Below are 20,774 nucleotides of genomic sequence, written 5' to 3'. Positions count from 1 at the left end.
CAAAGTGACATAGAGGGATCATCTCTACTATTCTTCACATTTCTTCACTACTTTCTTAGTATTTTATCTGAGCTGCTTTTCCTGTTGTAGGTAGAACCATTCATTTGATCTAAGGTGAAGGCTGCGGAGTAGAAGCATAATCCAACCAGAGTGTTCCCCATTTTTTTAAAATGCCAGGATGGCCCCAGCCTTGGGGATATGTTTGATACAGAAAAGGAGAATTTAAGCTAGAGGAGAACAAGCTAAAGAGAATCAAGGGTTCCAAGGATGTGGGAGTTTACATGGGTACTTCTCATGTGGAGATTTGAAAATTTGTAGAGCTAAGGTGAAAGTTGGAATCTTGACCACTCAATTATGCAGTAACAATGTCAACAAATGCTGACTCATTGTATGCACTTGGAAATAAAAGTATTCATTATTTGGAAAGACAAGGGGGAGTTGCCCTGGGACAAGGCCCTGCCCCTTCTAGTCAAGTGAACAAAGCAACACCAGGTTCCATCTTGCGGTGTTTTCATTTTAGAGTTTATGCAGCTACCAGGCCTCAACTAGATAATTAGGATGGCAGTCTCTATTTTTTATTGCTATTTGTTAGCCCAGTGAACTGTGTTTATCTTGCGTCTGTGATCGTAAAGAACCGCTTGGAGGGGAACTCTTAGAAAATTCAAATAACTGAGTTGAAAATGGTAGAAATACATACTTGAGAAATACACTGCTGGTCTAACTGCTTATCTGATGTGCTAGGTTTTGTGGTCAAGCACTAACAGAAGAGGGGAACAGGCTCTGCTGGCCTTGCCATAGGTATCCTAGAGTAGGTGAGCCCAAGCACGTGATGGCCATCGAAATGTGAGAACACATTCTTTAAATATGTGCATTAGCTACAGAAGACTATATTTTCTAGGAACCAGGATATGGTGAGAAAAACAGTTAACCTAGAACTGTCTTTGGCTTTAGAATAACCAACACTTACCTAGTGCTGTCAAACTGGTTTCCACCTGACATTCCCTCATTTGCTAATACCACAGCCTTGCTGTTAATACTGCAGCAGTGTAAATGATCAGAATCAGAAAGGCTAAAGGCTTCAGATCTAGTTTTCCAATGCCAGTTGCTGCTCCTTTTCTGCTGCATCTTGCCATCTCTCAGGAGAGGGTCTGTTTATGGCGGAGTTGCAACTCCAGTGGAGGCCGAGGAGACAGGGACAAATACTGGTATTTTCAGATAGGTCTTTATTATTAGGCTCTGCCCTGTAATAACTGTTAAATTATGCCTAAGGCATGTCTTTTGGCAAGGTCAGGGCACTATAAAGCCTTTCTGTAAAGCTAAATTCCTGTTGGGAGGCTTTTAAGGTTTTTATATTTTAATGAAGTTATTAAAATGAAAGTTCAGACTTGCATAATTCATAAGTGTTCACTGCCTCTTTTAAAATCTCTGCCATGAAACTCTTCTTAAAAAATTTTCAGTGAAATTCTTATATAAAACAAGTGCACGTCTTCCAGTTAAGGTTAAAATAGATTTCTAATTATAGTAAACTGAAGTTTCCCTGTAATACAGTTTCCTTATAATGTTCTCACTGCATATAAAAGGTACTAGAAAATTCAAGCGGAGAAGGCAATGGCAAGCCACTCCAGTACTCTTGCCTAGAAAATCCCATGGATGGAGGAGCCTGGTAGGCTGCAGTCCGTGGGGTTGCTAAGGGTCGGACACGACTGAGCGACTTCACTTTCACTTTTCACTTTCACACATTGGAGAAGGAAATGGCAACCCACTCCAGTGTTCTTGCCTGGAGAATCCCAGGGACTGGGGAGCCTGGTGGGCTTTCGTCTATGGGGTCACACAGAGTCGGACACTACTGAAGTAACTTAGCAGCAGCAGCAGCAGCAGAAAATTCAAGAGTATTTTCTAGATACTGTACACTTGGAATTGGCAACTTTAGTATAAGCTGCTTTCAAATGTTTAAGTAGTCTTGTAAAATCTAGAAATCAAGAAATCCTCTGAAACATGTTGGTTTTGACTTTGGTAAAGGTATGCTTTTAATTTTTAGTGATTGTCACAGATATATTCAACTTCTATCAAAACAATGCTGCAGATTGAGTGTGTTAATGGATTCAGAAACCTGCAAATATACCTGATGAAAATTTGAAAATTTACAAGCTAATGTCCTGATTTTGTGTGGGAGTATTTATATTCTTTGCAGTCAATCCAGGTTGTCTTTTTAAGCAACGCATTTTTAGGTTTTGAACTTAGGGTAATTGCATCTTACTTTAAAATCTTTTCTTATTTAGAGGCATGATGAAACTGTGTAAATGTAATATTTTACCTTTCAACAACAGGAGCCAGTAGTAGAAGCAGCAGCAAGAAAATTTTAGAAACATTAAAAAATTGGAACTTTCCCATTTCTTTCTCATATTGATATGTAGGAATACGTTGTATTGCAGGGATATTCATGCCTTTGCTCTCTTTCAGTCTGTTGATGGGACTTAATTTGGGAGGAACTGATACCTTGATTATATTCCTATCCAGGAACACATTATTCTATTTCGGTCTTGCTTTAAGTTCTTTGGTGAAGTTAGTTTTCTTTACAGTTATGTTTCTTTACAGTTTATGTTTCTTTACAGTTATGTTTGTAAGGGAATTACTGAATATATTATGGTATATCCAAACAAGAGGATGTCACACAAGTAGGAGTAGTGGCACATCTATACATACTGGCCTGGAAGGGTCTCTATTATCTACTGCTCGGTGAAAAAATACTAGAGTAATTCTGATTTTTATGATCTCATTCTTGTAGAATGCATGTATTATATGTACATATATAAACTATGTAAACAAAACTTTAATAAGTTTCAAATTGTTTCTTTGAACTATCTGTGAATGGAAAGGGATTAAAAGGATTAGTTTGGGGACTTAATTTTTTACCTTCCATTGAAAATTAGTGGTGGAGTTCTAAGTTATCTTAATTTTATGAAGCTTCTCCATAATTTGAAAACTAAAAATCAAGGAAAATAGTGTCACAGTGCTATGTGTGAAAGCATTTGTTTACTTAATTAGGATATGAAAGTCCACAATGCTAACAAATGGCAGCTATAATATCCGTAGATAACTGACATCTCACAGTTCTATACGTACATGTATTAGGTCTGCAGTGTGCCATCACAAAATATGCATTTAACTCTTTTTGGTTCACATGGAACAATTAATCACACTGTCATACTGTTGGCTGATATCAGTAGTTTGAAGTCTAGAATGTTTTAAGTCAGTCTCAATCACATTGCTTTAGTTTTGAGTAAAAGTGGTTTGAGATTTCCCAAGGAGATCAAATCATGTGCTCATCTCAAATTTTCCAGTTAAAAAGTTAAGTTTGCGAGGAAACAAAGTCTTTTTTTTCTTTTTGTAGAAGAAAAATATTATAGGAAACCTCCTAGTTTTCCTGGGAGCACTGAGAATGATAGCAAAAATTAGGCTATTAGGAATTCAAAAAGGCAACCAGCTGCTATGGTCTCTTGACTTTTATAAGGAATTAGTCTATAAAGGAGTGAAAAAGTGAGGTGCTGAGCCACTGCTTTATCTGTTCACGCTGGGCTAAAGATGTGACTAGGGGACCATTTCTGCCTTTACTTCTTCACAGGAAAATGTCTTTATGACCCTCATTCAGGAATAACTATGGAAATGTGTGCATTTCTGGGTTACTCTTTTCCTGTACCTCCTGGAGAATGTCTGTTCCACTGTTTCTCTTTAAGTACTAAGGGAGTGGGGGAATAAAGGAAAAAATAAACATCTGAAAATGACAGCTAAATTTAAGTTCAAGAACGGTTTTGTTTCTGATCTCATTTCTTAGTTGGTATTTCTATTATAGTATTACTACTCTGATGCCAAAATAATTTCATTAAATGGGAAAAAAATTAAAGTCAGATTAGTTGGAAGATAAAGGCAAAATAACCAGTTAGATTGGCAGAATCTTAAAATCCATAACTGATTGTTTAGGTCAGGAGGGTTGAAGTATTTCTCCCTAATATTAGTGCCAAGGCCTCTGAGAAGACAAACATACAATCCCTGTTCTCAAGGTAGCTCATGGGACAAGCAATTGGCAAGGCCATAAAAAGGAAGAAAAAAGAGATAAATTTATAACAAATCAGGAATAAGGGATGAAGGGACCAAACACAAACAATATATCCTTTTGAAAGTGGAAGTGACTATAATAAAGTGCAGTTTTTTTTAAAAAAAGATTGTTTTTGATGTTTCTATGTCTCCGAGCATCATTATGGTATTGGACTTGATAATATTTTCCATTTTTGTTACCTAACTGTTCCAGGCCTAATGGGAAATGGGCAGTTTCATGAAAGGAAGTGAAAAATAGCAAAGCCATTTGTAATATATTTTAAAAATTTAAGTATAGTTAATTTAGGTGGCGCAGTGGTACAGAATCTTGCAGGAGACGCAAGAGATGCAGGCTCGGTCCCTGGGTCGGAGTCCCTGCAGTCGGAGGTGGCAGCCCACTCCAGTATTCTTGCCTGGAAAACTCCCTGGACAGAGGAGTCCATGGGGCCACAGAGAATAGGCTAGGAGTGAGTACACATGGTTAATTTATAACATTGACACAAATGCAATGTATTTTTTAATAGTTTTATTTAAAAACTAAAATAGTTTTAGTTTTATCAAATACATATAGTATAGATAATAAAATCTCTTAAAGCCCACCAAACACAGTTTTAAAAACAAGTATTTGGGACTTCAATCCTGCCAGTGCAATCATTGATTAAATCTGACTTTCCCTATTCATTCTGTATCCTGAATGGAAAACAGAGGATAGTTGGAACGAATGGAAACTCAGGGAAGCAAATAGGGCCATTCTAGGTTGAATCAGTGAGTTGTGCAGCTGTGGGGTCTGTTTCTGATGGTTACTCAGGGAAAAGCACAGGGTCTTACAAGGCAACACATGGTAAAGGTTTAGAGATTCACCTTTCAAGCCTATAACTCAAAACAGATCCATACGTTGTTCTCAACCCATTCCATCTCCTACATCAACAAGGTTTACTCCTCAACTCCAAAGCAACAGAGAAATTTTGGCAGACTTGAGTAGAAAGGTGCCTTTGAGATGATTCTCAGTGGCCCTCCCTTTTATCTATTTTCTTTCAAGCATCAGAGTCCCTCCCTAATTCTAGCACTGTGGGATGTGACAAACAGATAGGTCTCACTGTAGCTCAGCCTTTCATGATTCAGACTTCAATCATCTCTCTGCTCAGCTTTCCTTTTCTGCACTACAAAGTCTTCTAAGCCTATCCTCACACACCGCTCCTTCATCCCAGTTTTAGCTGCCTCTCTGGCACCTGCTCCTTTAATCCTACTCTTTCGGACCATAACCACAGGCATGCCACACTCGGATGGGCTTTAGTCTGGGTCAAGGTAGGGCATTTTCCCTCTCTTTGTATTTGTAAAATCCTCCATGACAACACCAAGCCTCTTTGGTTGTAGTGGCTCACTTGATAAATGTCTTCAACGGATAACTCTAGGTGACTTTTCTTGGCTTATAATTGACCCTATTATTTTTATACTCTAACATTTTTTCCTTTCAGTATATTCTAAGCTTACCCACACTGAAGCTCATCTACCACAATCTGGATTACTCAACCTACTCAATAAAAAAGATTTTTTTATTCCCTGAGCTCAGAATTTCAGTGGCTGGAAACGTGTATGTTACCTTCAAAATGGAAGTTCAAGATGACTTAGTAAAAATCCACAGGCTTCTTTGGAACTATTTCTACTTCTCCATCTGTGGATCTTCTTAACATTGTTCAGTGGCGCTTTCTTTTCTTGGTATGTTGTCTGTTGCAATTCTAATTTCTTTGATTTTTATTTAAATACATAAGATTGGCTCACAGAGTCCCATAGCACTTTATATGGAGAGCAAGATTTCAATCAGCCATTAATACTGAGTAGCTGGTAAAACTTTTCTTTAGTCTTCCTCTGGCACCTAATTGGAGAGGGAAGTGGCAACCCACTCCAGTATTTTTGCCTGGAAAATTCCATGGACAGAGGAGCCTGGCAGGCTACAGTCCTTGGGGTTGCAAAGAGTCAGACACGACTGAGCATGAGCACCTAACAGTCACTAGGATCCCTTAGACATGAACTTTCTTTCTTAATGTTCCAGCAACATCCCTACTCTTCTGATACATTTGAAATTTCACTGTTTTGTATCTCATCCTCTTTGGTGTATAATGAATCAATCATTAAAAATAACCTACCAATCTGTACACTGAGAAACTAACACAATCCTCTCAGCCTGGAAATCTACTAATAATTTATGTCTGATCTTATGAACTCACTGATCCTGTCTTTGCTATTTAAGTAGCCAAAATCCAGTTGAACAATCAATCAAATTTATTATATATTAATGGCTTCCATGATCTAGTTTTAGTTTCAGCATAAAGCAGTTTTGGAATCAGGTAGAATTTTTGGCCATCTCTCAAACTGTAACAGGTAGTTAACATCTGTCATCCGGGTTGAATCTGGTGAGAAAGAATAATGCCTGAGAAGTCATGTTTTATTCATAGAGTCTGAAGACTTCTTGGGTTGAGATCCTAAATCTGCCAAATACTGATTCTGTGACCTTGGGAAAGTTACCTCTCTGTGCTTTACTTCTACCAATAAAATAGCATTAAAAATAGTATCTACATCGCAGTGTTGTAAGTGGGAATTAAGTCAGCTCACACTTGTAAAGCGTTTAGAAGGGTATCTAGCTCACATTGTGTTGTGTGAGTGTCTGCTGTTGTTTTCACATGTATAGCCGAGGACTGGCATAGTGCCTGGCACTGACTGTGTGTTCAAATGATGTTTGTTGTAAGACTGGATATGTACCTGCTGGCTGAGGGACTTATTTAGGAGTTTTGGTGCTGTTCTGAACAAATGCTTTCAGCTTGTTATTAATATTTTCTGATGTCTGATCTAGACGACATCTCATGTCTGCTCTTCTCACTTCATCCAAACCAGTTGGTCCTTCAGGCATAGCATCTCTGTGCTTGGTGGTAAATGTGGCTGGGTCTCACATTTTTGGATGATCCAGTTTAAATATTTGTCATTTCTTTCACAGGTCAGTTTGCTCACATATTAGGGATCCAGACTATTTTATCCATATTGTAACTAAGCCTTTCAAAGTGTTACAGAATTTTATATTGTACCGTTCAAGCCTAAAATTAGGATGAAGCCTTCTGACATCATGATCAACTTAATATGCACATTCCTATCTCGTTAACTCAATAAGATGCCAGTTTATGCATATTATTGCTCGACCCTGATATCGTGGCCAATTAATTTGCATATCCCTATCTAATTGGCTCAACTAAGTTTTTGCCACTTTATTTGTTGGCTTAGCTCCCAGACTAATGTCTTTTAGTCCAAATCAATTGAATTTGAAGTGGTTTTCTTTGTCATGCTTTCAATACCAATGGAAAGACTGTTAAGAGTGGTGGTCATGAATGTATAAAGGAACAATCTACTGCCTTTGTTTCCGGCTGGGAAAAATTGAAGAAAAGACAATAGCTTAGATATGTGGTTAAGGTACTTTTTAGGGAAGAGGATATTGAGCTAGCTAAAAAAAGTAGGAAGTTTTTTTTTTTTTAAATTCCAGTGGATGGAGCAAGGGGTGTATTCTGTATCACTGATGAAAATTCTAACTTGAATGACCTGGACCTCAGCTGAAATTATGTAGAATCTAAGCCTCTATAACACGTTTTTCTATTTTTTTTTTAACAGAAGACTTGTGATATAATTGACAAACATTGTAAGTTTGTGCAATGTGTTGATTTCAAAGTTTTATGTATATTGCAGTATGATTTCCACCCTAGCTTCAGCTAACTCTATACATTCCCTATAAAGTATATTTTCCTATTAAGATGCATAAGAATAACATGGAGGAATTTTAAAATGCCATTTTCAGATTCCCACTCATTGATATTCAATTATAGTGTGGTCTGACATCGTCCGGGAAATCTTAAAATTTAACGTGTACCTTGGGTGACTCTGATGTAGGTAGAACATCACATCTTGATGAATAGTACTTGAAAGAATAACAGGCCTGTGCTCATTCATGGTTTCTGTGTGGAATCTAGTGGTTCCCCAAGGGTGGGTAAGTTGCTCTTCCCTAGATAACTTTAAGAATATAAATTATTATATTTCTAGGACAGTAGAAATGAGAAGACAAACCCATGACAATTAAAAAAAATTGCATTTTGAAGGAAGGAAAGGAATGTGTGTGTGTGTGGGCGGGTAGGGCTGGGGAAGCAAAGTAAGTCATACTGGTTTAGGCATCAGTCTGCCATAGAGTGATAGTGACTCCTCTGCTCTCATGCACCTCCTTTTCTTCCTCTCCCATCATATCCCTCAAATAGTTGGTGCCATTTGTTAAATCCATCGCCCCTCCTTTTGGGACTTAAGATGCTTTGGGGACCTCTCCTGTAGTCCTACTCTTTGCTTTTCACAATATACGTTCCCTAGTGATGCAGCAGTGATAAGACAGTTCTGGGGACGGGCAGGAAGAAGACTGGAGGTGGAACTTGTGAAAAGTGAAAGGGAGAAAGAAATGTAAGAGGGAACAGTTTCTGTTCACAATCGCCAAGCCATGGAAACAATCTAAATGTCCACTGACAGATGAATGGATGATGAAGGTGTGGTACACATCTGTAATGGAATACTACACCGCCATTAAAAAGAAGGAAACAATGCCATTTGCAGCAACGTGGATGTAACTAGAGATTATCATGCTGAATGACGTAAGTCAGAAAGAGAAAAAGACAAATACCATATGATATCACATATGTGGAATCTAAAATATAGCACAAATGAACTTATCTAGAAAACAGAAATAGACTCATAGACAGCAGATTCGTGTTTGCCAAGGGGAAAGGGGGTGGGTAAGGATGGAGTGGGAGGCTGAGGTGAGCAGATGTAAGCTGTTATATATAGGATGGATGAACAATGAGGTCCTGTTGTGTAGCACAGGGAACTAATATGTTCAGAATCCAGAGATAAACCATAATGGAAAGGAACATGAAAAAGAATGTGTGTGTGTGTGTGTGCACACACAGATACAACTGAATCACTTTGCTATACAGCAGAAATTAACATTAACAAACTTTGCAGTTAACAACATTGTAAATAAACTGCACTTCAATAAAAAAGTTTTAAAAACAGAACAAGTTTCCACCACACTCTTTCCAACCAGTCCTCAAGTTATCTCTGAACTGACTGCAATTTGTAATCACCTCTTCAGCTTCCTGACCTTCAGCAGACTGCTGCAATAGGTGCATATGGTTTCAGCCCTTCCTATGTTTTCCCTGCACCCTCTTGCTGCCAATGGTTGGCATATTTCTGATGTTCTCTTCACAATTTAAGTGAACACTAACCATATGAACGGCTGGGCTGCAAATTTTTACCTTGGTCTGCTAGACATGGTTCCTAGTAGTACAAAAGCTTTGAAAATTTTCAGAATAATTCTGTCCTACTTTAAGGGGAAGAGGGAAACGGAACAATCTTTGAGATGTTCTATGTTGGAATCGTACGACCTAGACTTCAGTCCTAGCTCTACCATCACAAATTGGGTGACTTTGAATGTCAATACTGACAAAAGCAATGGCCAGTATTGAATGCCACCTGTGTGCTCGATGCGGAGCAAGATTTATGTATATTATCTAGTATCTCTCAGCTTCAATTTTCTGAGAATATTACCTTTATAACAACCTTGCAGGCCTATCTTGAGGGCCATATGAGAAAAACAAGTAAGAAAAGTGAAGTGAAAGTTGCTCAGTCGTGTCCGACTCTTTGCGACCCCATGGACTATAAAGCCCCTGGAATTCTCCAGGCCAGAATACTGGAGTGGGTAGCCTTTCCCTTCTCCAGGGGATCTTCCCAATCCAGGGATCGAACCAGGGTCTTCTGCATTTCAGGCAGATTCTTTACCAACTGAACTATCAGGGAAGCCCAAGCAAGAAAAGGTTTTCAAAATTAGAAAAGTGTTCTATAACTATGTGATAATGAGTTCTTAACACTCGAAAACAATTTTCAGATTCAAGTTAAAAATTAGAACTTCTCTCTAATATAGTAGACTTAAAATCTTATCACTTCCATCTTGCTGATTCAGAAGTTTTGTCTTTCCTTCTTGAAACAGTTAGGTACTCATTGGAAAACTTTCAAAATTTTGTTTAACTTGTGATATAAAGCCCAAATTGAATTTAAAGTTTCGATATTCTTCATTAAAGATGTACTTGGAATTCTCATTTTGGGGAAAACACACACACACACACACACACGCAAACCTGGGAAGAGACACACACACACACGCAAACCTGGGAAGAGACACACACACATACACACACATACACACACACATGCGTGCGTGCGCGCACAAACCTGGGAAGAGTAATTGTATAATAACAACCAGGGCCAAGATTAGGAGCAAGGTATCCAGCTATTTCTGACTTGTGAATCTACACAGGTAGAAACTTGAATATAAAAATTAGACAGGAAAAATAAAATGCAGAAATAGGACCTGACACCTTTAAGAATTCTCAACTCTTCTGATGCTTTCAATTTCTTATACCTCTTTGCTATAGACTATTAATGTCCCCCTAAAAATCATACATTGGAACAGAATCCCCAGTGTGATGGTATTTGGAGGCGGGACCTTTGTGAATTGATTAGGTCTTGATGGTCAAGTCCTCATGGATGAGATTAGTGGCCTTATAAAAGAGACCCCAAAGAGATGCACTTCTTCTACCTGTGAGGACACAGAAAACATCTGTGTATGAACCGTGAAGGAGGTTGTCGTCAGACATAAAACCTGTGGACACCTTAATCCTAGACGCCTCAGCCTCCAGAACTGTGAGAAATGCCTGTTTAAGAGATACTCATGTTACGGTATTCTGTTAGAGCAACCCGAATGGACTAAGGTACTCTTCATATTCCTACCTCAATTTTCACAAAAAGAAAATGTGTGAAGGGTGCAGAGGTATATTAAGATATGGTTACTAACAGAAGGCTTGATTTTTTCCCCCCTCCCAAGTACAGGGCACAAAAGCTACTCATTTCCTACTGTACTAGTTTGCTCCTGAAGAACAGCCTTGCAGCATGAAAGACTTAATATTTCAATACAAATAGTTAGATTCAGAAACTCTTGCTGTTGCTTACAAATACTTCAGATTTGGAATAGGAAACATCCAGGTTAAAGCCTCTACTATAGATATGTGAATGGTCCAATCAAATTTGTGACTGTAAAGTAGGAGTTGGGATTTGCATTGCTAACTATATTGGGTATATGTTGGAGGCAGAATCTTTGAGCAATACATTTTGAATTAACACAGTAAAAGAGAAAGAAACTATGTTGAAGAAAGTATGAAATTATTTTTAAACGGTTTCTATTTCTTATTTTTTCAATATTTAATTCCATACCCAGTCTTAATTTGATATTGGGTCTTGGGAAACATGGGTCTCCTGATATCTTTTTGTTTGAACTGAACAGCCAGTCCCATCACTTTTTAAAAATATACTCTATGTCATTTATCATCATATGTCAATTATACATCAGTGACTTTAAATTGTAAGTATAAAGATGTTAATTGCATTCTTATTTATAGAGCCCCAAACAGAAACAACAAACAGCAAGGGAATGGATACTTAAATAATAATGTATCCATTTCATTTCAGTTCAGTTCAGTCGCTCAGTCCTGTCCTACTCTTTGCGACCCCATGGACTGCAGCGCACAAGGCCTCCCTGTTCATCACCAACTCCCGGAGTTTGCTCAAACTCATGTCTATCGAGTCGGTGATGCCATCCAACCATCTCATCCTCTGTTGTCCCCTTCTCCTCCCGCCTTCAATCTTTCCCAGCATCAGGGTCTTTTCCAATGAGTCAGTTCTTCGCATCAGGTGGTCAAAGTTTGGAGTTTCAGCTTCAGAATCAGTCCTTCCAATGAATATTCAGAACTGATTTCCTTTAGGATGGACTGATTGGATCTCCTTGCAGTCCAAGGGACTCTCAAGCTTCTTCTCCAACACCACAGTTCAAAAGCATCAATTCTTTGGTGTCAGCTTTCTTTACAGTCCAACTCTCACATCCATACGTGACCACTGGAAAAACCATAGCTTTCACTAGACAGACCTTTGTTGGCAAAGTAATGTCTCTACTTTTTAATAAACTGTCTAGGTTGGTCATACCTTTCCTTCCAAGGAGCAGGCATCTTTTAATTTCATGGCTGCAGTCACCATCTGTAGTAATTTTGGAGCCCCCCAGAATAAAGTCTGTCACTGTTTCCACTGTTTCACTATCTGGTGATGGGACCAGATGCCATGATCTTAGTTTTCTGAATGCTGAGTTTTAAGCCAACTTTTTCACTCTTCCTCTTTCACTTTCAATAGGAGGCTCTTTAGTTCTTCCCTTTCTGCCATAAGGGTGGTGTCATCTGCCTATCTGAGGTTATTGATATTTCTCCCAGCAATCTTCTTTTTTTTTTTTACTTTATTTGGAGGCTAATTACTTTACAATATTGTGGTGGTTTTCCCCATACATTCACATGAATCGGCCATGGGTGTACATGTATTCCCCATCCTGAACCCCCCACCCACCTCCCTCCCCATCCCATCCCTCTGGGTCATCCCAGTGCACCAGCCCTGAGCACCCTGTCTCATGCATTGAACCTGGACTGGCAATCTATGTCAAATATGATAATATACATGTTTCAATGCTATTCTCGAAATCATCCCACCCTCATCTTCTCCCACAGAGACCAACAGTCTGTTTTTTACATCTGTGTCTCTTTTGCTGTCTTATATATAGGGTCATTGTTACCATCTTTCTAAATTTCATATATATGCGGTTAGTATACTGTATTGGTGTTTTTCTTTCTGACTTACTTCACTCTGGATTATAGGCTCCAGTTTCGTCTACCTCATTAGAACTGATTCAAATGCGTTCTTTTTAATGGCTGAGTAATACTCCATTGTATATATGTACCACAGCTTTTTTATCCATTCATCTGCCGATGGATATCTAGGTTGCTTCCATGTCCTGGCTATTGTAAACAGTGCTGTGATGAACATTGTGGTACACGTGTCTCTTTCAATTCTGGTTTCCTTGGTGTGTATGCCCAGCAGTGGGATTGCTGGGTCGTATGGCAGTTCTATTTCCAGTTTTTTAAGGAGTCTCCCCACTGGCTGTACTAGTTTGCATTCCCACCAACAGTTGTAAGAGGTTTCCTTTTTCTCCACACCCTCTCTAGCATTTATTGCTTGTAGACTTTTGGATAGCAGCCATTCTGACTGGTGTGAGGTGGTACCTCATTGTGGTTTTGACTAGCATTTCTGTTATAATAAGTGATGCTGAGCATCTTTTCATGTGTTTGTTAGCAATTTGTATGTCTTCTTTGGAGAAATGTCTGTTTAGATCTTTGGCCCATTTTTTGATTGGGTCATTTATTTTTCTGGTATTGAGCTGCAGGAGTTGCTTGTGTATTTTTGAGATTAATCCTTTGTCAGTTGCTACGTTTGCTATTATTTTCTCCCATTCTGAAGGCTGTCTTTTCACCTTGCTTATACTTTCCTTTGTTGTGCAAAAGTTTTTAAGTTTGATTAGGTCCCATTTGTTTATTTTTACTTTTATTTCTGTTGCTCTGGGAGGTGGGTCATAGAGAATCCTGCTATGATTTATGTCAGAGAGTGTTTTGCCTATGTTTTCCTCTAGGAGTTTTATAGTTTCTGGTCTTATATTTAGATCTTTAATCCATTTTGAATTTATTTTTGTGTATGGTGTTAGAAAGTGTTCGAGTTTTATTCTTTTACAAGTGGTTGACCAGTCTTACCAGCACCGCTTGTTAAAGAGATTGTCTTTTCTCCATTGTATATTCTTGCGTCCTTTGTCAAAGACAAGGTGTCCATAGGTGTGTGGATTTATCTCTGGACTTTCTGTTTTGTTCCATTGATCTATATTTCTGTCTTTGTGCCAGTACCATACTGTCTTGATGACTGTTGCTTTGTAGTATAGCTTGAAGTCAGGCAGGTTGATTCCCCCAGTTCCATTCTTCTTTCTCAAGATTGCTTTGGCTATTTGAGGTTTTTTGTAATTCCATACAAATTGTGAAATTATTTGTTCTAGTTCTGTGAAAAATACTGTTGGTAGCTTGATAGGGGTTGAATTGACTCTATAGATTGCTTTGGGTAGTATACTCATTTTCACTATATTGATTCTTCTGATCCGTGAACATATACCATATATTTCTCCATCTATCTGTGTCATCTTTGATTTCTTTCATCAGTGTTTTATAGTTTGCTATATATAGGTCTTTAGTTTCTTTAGGTAGATTTATTCCTAAGTATTTTATTCTTTTCATCAGAGTGGTGAGTGGAATTGTTTCCTTAATTTCTGTTTTCTCCATGTTAGTATATAGGAATGCAAGGGATTTCTCTGTGTTAATTTTATGTCCTGCAACTTTACTGCATTCATTGATTAGCTCCAGTAATTTTCTGGTGGAGTCTTTAGGGTTTTCTATATAAAGGATCATGTCATCTGCAAACTGAGAATTTTATTTCTTCTTTTCCAATCTGGATTCCTTTTATTTCTTTTTCTGCTCTGATTGCTGTCGCTAAACTTCCAAAACTATGTTGAATAGTAGTGATGAGAGTAGGCATCCTTGTCTTGTTTCTGACTTTCAGGGAAATGCTTTCAAATTTTCACCATTGTGGATAATGTTTTCTGTGGGTTTATCATATATGGTTTTTATTATGTTGAGGTATGTTCCTTCTATTCCTGCTTTCTGGAGGGTTTTTGTCATAAATGGATGTTGAATTTTGTCAAAGGCTTTCTCTGCATCTATTGAGATAATCATATGGTTTTTATCTTTCAATTTGTTAATGTGGTGTATCACATTGATTGATTTGCGAATATTGAAGAATTCTTGCATTGCTGGGGTAAAGCCCACTTGATCATGATGTATGATCTTTTTAATATGTTGTTGGATTCTGTTTGCTAGAATTTTGTTAAGGATTTTTGCATCTATGTTCATCAGTGATATTGGCCTGTATTTTTCTTTTTTTGTGGCATCTTTTTCAGGTTTTGTTATTAGGGTGATGGTGGCCTCATAGAATGAGTTTGGAAGTTTCCCTTCATCTGCAATTTTCTGGAAGATTTTGAGTAGGACAGATGTTAGCTCTTCTCTAAAATTTTTGGTAGAATTCAGCTGTGAAGCCGTCTGGTCCTGGGCTTCTGTTTGTTGGAAGATTTCTGAATATGGTTTAGATTTCTGTGCTTGTGATGTGTCTGTTAAGATTTTCTATTCATTCCTGGTTCAGTTTTGGAAAGTTGTACTTTTCTAAGAATTTGTCCATTTCTTCGAAGTTGTCCATTTTATTGGCATATAGTTGCTGATAGTAGTCTCTGATGATCCTTTGTATTTCTGTGTTGTCTGTTGTGATTTCTCCATTTTCATTTCTAATTTTCTTATCCATTTTTTTCTTGATGAGTCTGGCTAATGGTTTTTCTATTTTATTTATCTTCTTGAAGAACCAGCTTTTAGCTTTGTTGATTTTTGCTATGGCCTCTTTTGTTTCTTTTGCATTTATTTCTGCCCCAATTTTTGCGATTTCTTTCCTTCTACTAACCCTGGGGTTCTTCATTTCTTCCTTTTCTAGTTGCTTGAGGTGTAGAATTAGGTTATTTACTTGATTTTTTCTGGTTTCTTGAGGTAAACTTATATTGCTATGAACCTTCCCCTTAGCACTGTTTTTACTGAGTCCCAAAGGTGTTGGGTTGTTGTGTTTTCATTTTCATTTCTTTCTATGAAGATTTTTATTTCTTTTTTGAATTCTTCTATGATATGTTGGTTATTCAGAAATGTGTTGTTTAACCTGCATATGTTGGAATTTTTAATAGTTTTTTTTTCCTGTAGTTGACATCTAATGTTACTGCATTGTGATCAGAAAAGATGCTTGGAATGATTTCAATTTTTTTGAATTTATCAAGGCTAGATTTATGACCCAGGATGTGATCTATTCTGGAGAAGGTTCCGTGTGTACTTGAGAAAAACGTGAAATTCATTGTTTTTCTCCCAGCAATCTTGATTCCAGCTTGTGCTTCATCCAGTCCAGCATTTCTCATGATGTACTCTGTATATAAGTTAAATAAGCAAGGTGACAGTATACAGCCTTGATGTACTTCTTTACGATTTGGAACCAGTCTGTTGTTCCATGTCCAGTTCTACTTGTTGCTTCCTGACCTGCATACAGATTTCTCAAGAGGCAGGTCAGGTGGTCTGGGATTCCCATCTTTTGAAGAATTTTCCAGAGTTTGTGGTGATCCACACAGACAAAGGCTTTGGCATAGTTAATAAAGCAGAAGTAGATATTATTCTGGAACTCTCTTGCTTTTTTGATGATCCAGTAGATGTTGGCAATTTGATCTCTGGTTCCTTTGCCTTTTCTAAAACCAGCTTGGACATCTGGAAGTTCACGGTTCATGTACTGTTGAAGCCTGGCTTGCAGAATTTTGAGCATTACTTTGCTAGTGTGTGAGGTGAATGCAGTTGAATGGTAGTTTGAGCATTCCTTGACGTTGCCTTTCCTTGGGATTGGAATGAAGACTGACCTTTTCCAGTCCTGTGGCCACTGCTGAGATTTCCTAATTTGCTCACCTATTGAGTTCAGCACTTTAACAGGATCATCTTTTAGGATTTGAAGTAGCTCAACTGGAATTCCATCACCTCCACAAGCTTTGTTCGTAGTGGTGCTTCCTCATGCCCATTTGACTTCGCATTCCAGGATGTCTGGCTCTAGGTGAGTGATCAGACTATCATGATTATCTGGGTCTTGAAGATCTTTTTTGTACAGTTCTTCTGTGTATTCTTGCCACCTCTACTTAATATCTTCTGCTTCTGTTAGGTCCATACCATCTCTGTCCTTTATCGAGCCCATCTTTGCATGAAATGTTCCCTTGGTATCTCTGATTTTCTTGAAGAGATCTCTAGTCTTTCCCATTCTGTTGTTTTCCTCTATTTTTTTGCACTGATCTCTGAGTAAGGCTTTCTTATCTCTCCTTGCTGTTCTTTGGAACTCTGCATTCAAATGGGTATATCTTTCCTTTTCTCTTTTGCCCTCGCTTTTCTTCTTTTCACAGCTATCTGTAAGGCCTCCTCAGACAGCCATCTTGCTTTTTTGCAGTTATTTTTCTTGGGGATGGTCTTGATCCCTATCTCCTGTACTGTGTCATGATCCTTTGTCCATAGTTCTTCAGGCACTCTGTCTATCATCTAATCCCTTGAATCTGTTTGTCACTTCCACTGTATAATTGTACGGGATTTGATTTAGGTCATACCTGAATGGTCTGGTGATTTTCTCTACTTTCTTCAATTTAAGTCTGAATTTGGCAATAAGGAGTTCATGATCTGAGCCACAGTCAGCTCTTGGTCTTGTTTTTGCTAGTTGTATAGAGCTTCTCCATCTTTGGCTGCAAAGAATATAATCAATCTGATTCCGGTGTTGACCATCTGGTGATGTCCATGTGTAGAGTCTTCTCTTGTGTTGTTGGAAGAGGGTGTTTGCTATGACCAGTGCGTTGTCTTGGCAAAACTCTATTAGCCTTTGCCCTGCTTCATTTCATGCTACAAGGCCAAATTTGCCTCTTACTCCAGGTATCTCTTGACTTCCTACTTTTACTTTCTAGTCCCCTATAATGAAAAGCACATCTTCTTTGGGTGTTAGTTCTAAAAGATCTTGTAGGTCTTCATAGAACCCTTCAACTTCAGCTTCTTCAGCATTACTGTTTGGGGCATAGACTCGGATTACTGTGCTATGAATGGTTTGCCTTGGAAACGAACAGAGATCATTCTGTCATTTTTGAGATTGCATCCAAGTACTGCATTCTGGACTCTTCTGTTGACTATGATGGCTACTCCATTTCTTCTAAGGATTTCTTGCCCACAGTAGTAGATATAATGGTCATCTGAGTTAAATTCACCCATTCCAGTCCATTTTAGTTCACTGATTCCTAGAATGTCGACGTTCACTCTTGCCATCTCCTGTTTGACCACTTCCAATTTGCCTTGATTCATGGACCTAACATTCCAGGTTCCTATGCAATATTGCTCTTTACAGCATTGGACTTTACTACCATCATTAGTCACATCCACAACTGGATGTTGTTTTTGCTTTGTCTCCATCTCTTCATTCTTTCTGGAGTTATTTCTCCACTGATCTCCAGTAGCATATTGGGCACCTACCAACCTGGGGAATTCATCTTTCAGTGTCCTATCTTTTTGCCTTTTCATACAGTTCATGGGGTTCTCAAGGCAAGAATACTGAAGTGGTTTGCCATTCCCTTCTTCAGTGGACCAGCTTTTTTCATAATTCTCCAGCATGATCCATCTGTCTTGGTTGGCCCTACACGGCATGGCTCATAGTTTCACTGAGTTAGACAAAGCTGTGGTCCATGTGATCAGATTGGTTAGTTTTCTGTGATTGTGGTTTTCAGTTTGTCTGCCCTCTGATGGAGAAGGATAAGAGGCTTATAGAAGCTTCCTGATGGGAGAGATTGAATGAGGGGGAAAATGGGTCTTGTTCTGATGGGCGGGGCCAAGCTCAGTAAATCTTTAATCCAATTTTCTGTTGATGTATTCATAAAATATAATTATCCCATCAAACATCTTTTTCCCCATGAATCAAGCCATTGATTTAACTGTCCACTGGTTGCTTTCCCATTTTGCATATTTAGCCCAAGATTTTATAACATTCTTAATAGAAACAATTATAATAATATTTAGTGAGCACTTTATTGTGCTTTCACTTATTTCTCACAGTAACCTCATAAACAAGATTCTCTTAGTATTCCAACTTACAGATAATGCAACTGAGGCTTAGGAAGCTAAATAATTTGTCCAATGTCAAATTGCTAACAGTGGGAGACTGGGATTTAAACACTGGCAAAAACCCCTTTTTTGGTTCCAATTTACTAGCCATTTCCAACAAATGTGTTTTGGCATTCAAATTACCTGAAATGACCTCATTATATAATTTTGGTCTCCTTGGTAGGTCAACTAACTTTGAGACAGACCATCCAAGTACTTAAAGTTATTTTAATGGTAAGTAGGTTAAACAAATTTGAAATGCAAGACTTGTTTTTTCAGGCCATAACTCCTTTCTAAATAATTCATTATTCATCCAGCAGCTCGGCTTGGTGCTACCGTCAGTGCGGGCGTGGTGGGATATATAAATGCAGATCACAGTCTAGTGAGAGAAGTGTGAAGTTTGAAAGAAGTAAACAAAGTACTGGCATTTAAGAAAGAGAAAGATTTATTCTTTTAGGATGGATCAAAAAAGGCTTCATGGAATCCTTCCACCTAAATTGCTCTATCTCCCAGGCACCCCTCGGGCTCACTTTGTCACCTCTCCCATGTCATTGCCAAAAGGTTAGCTACTCATGGGACTTCCTCTGACCACCCCATTTAATACTTCTCCCCAGTATCTGTCATCCTACTTCTCTGCTTTGCTTTCTTCACGGCACTTATCATCTCTTGGCGTACCATGTGCCTTTCGTATTTATTGGCTTCCTGTTTATTTCCCCACATTACAATATAAGGTGCCTAGGGGCAGGGCCCTTTGGTTATTTTGGCCACTGGTGTAAACCCAGTTTCAGAACAATGCTTAATATAAAGTAGGGAAACAATACATAGTTGTTCAGTGGATGAAGGAAATAAGACTTAAGCTGGGCCTGAAGAATGGTTAGGATTTAGCTAGACCCTGGTGGATGGAAGAGAATTCCAGGTGAAGGGCATGACTTAAGCAAAGAGTGGAGGCAGCAAATCACATAGCCTGTTCAGTGTGCTGGTCAACTCGGTTAAAATACAAAAATATGATGGGGCATAGTCTGGAAGTATCTATTATGCAGACCTCTGTGACTGATAATTTTACAGACAACAGGAAGCCCATATGATTAGGACTCTTCAAGGGTATTTAGCCTTTAAATACCCTTAATTTAATATTTAACTGTTCAACAATATCATTTCAGGTAATTCAAATTTAGAGATGGAACTGGGATGAGTGGGTGGTGAAGCTAATATAATTGTAAACCCTGGCAATAAAAGCCCACTTTGGTTTCAGTTAACTGTTTTCAGCAAAGTGTAGTTCAACATTTGAAAGAAGAATATATTTCTTCTTTTTTATCAGGTTAGGAAGACAGAATCAGATATGACTTCTGGCCTTGCCCCTCTCCTGTCACAATGTTGAGTTAGCTCTGCGGGTGGTACGAGTCATGCCAGGGTCCTTTCCGTCACTCGACACCCAGCAGTAACCCAGCTACACATGGGTATGACTGCAAGCCACACAAATATGTCCAGCTAGACCCAACTTTCCTTAACCAAATCTTAAAAGTGCCTATAGCATCTCTAATGCTGCTGGGTAACAGGCGAGATGGAAGACAGAAGTCAGAGCGTCAAGAGGCACAATCTGAGATTAACAAACACGTAACATCTGTCTGCATCAGTATCTGTCTGTCAGCCACGGGGGCTCATTTCTAGGACCTTGAAAGAAGACCACATATAAGGGACCCTAGAGTTTTCTTGGCTTCATGGTAGAGCTGTTTCTGGAACTCTGAAGGGTGAAAGGTGAATTGGGAGGAAGTTCAGGGGATCATGAGACACAGGTGAGTGAGGAGACAGTTGACACAGGAGTCTGAACAGAAATGTGTGAGAGAAGATACAGACGAATTACATGATGATACTTGGCTACTGAGCCAAAGGAGGTGGAGAGGTCAG

General features: G+C 38.6%; 1 protein-coding gene across 2 annotated transcripts in view; it reads right to left on the bottom strand.

Moving 5' to 3' along the window:
• SYT1 (synaptotagmin 1) overlaps positions 1-20,774 on the bottom strand; it is a 234,131-nt gene that overhangs the window by 84,464 nt on the left and 128,893 nt on the right. The gene's annotated exons all lie outside the window — the stretch shown is intronic.

This window comes from Moschus berezovskii, chromosome 6 (assembly GCF_049115385.1).
Source record: "Moschus berezovskii isolate FMDL1 chromosome 6, NW_MosBer_1.0, whole genome shotgun sequence".
Lineage (NCBI taxonomy): Eukaryota > Metazoa > Chordata > Mammalia > Artiodactyla > Moschidae > Moschus > Moschus berezovskii.
Note: the sequence above shows the minus strand (reverse complement) of the source record. Positions and strands in the feature narration are given on the sequence as shown.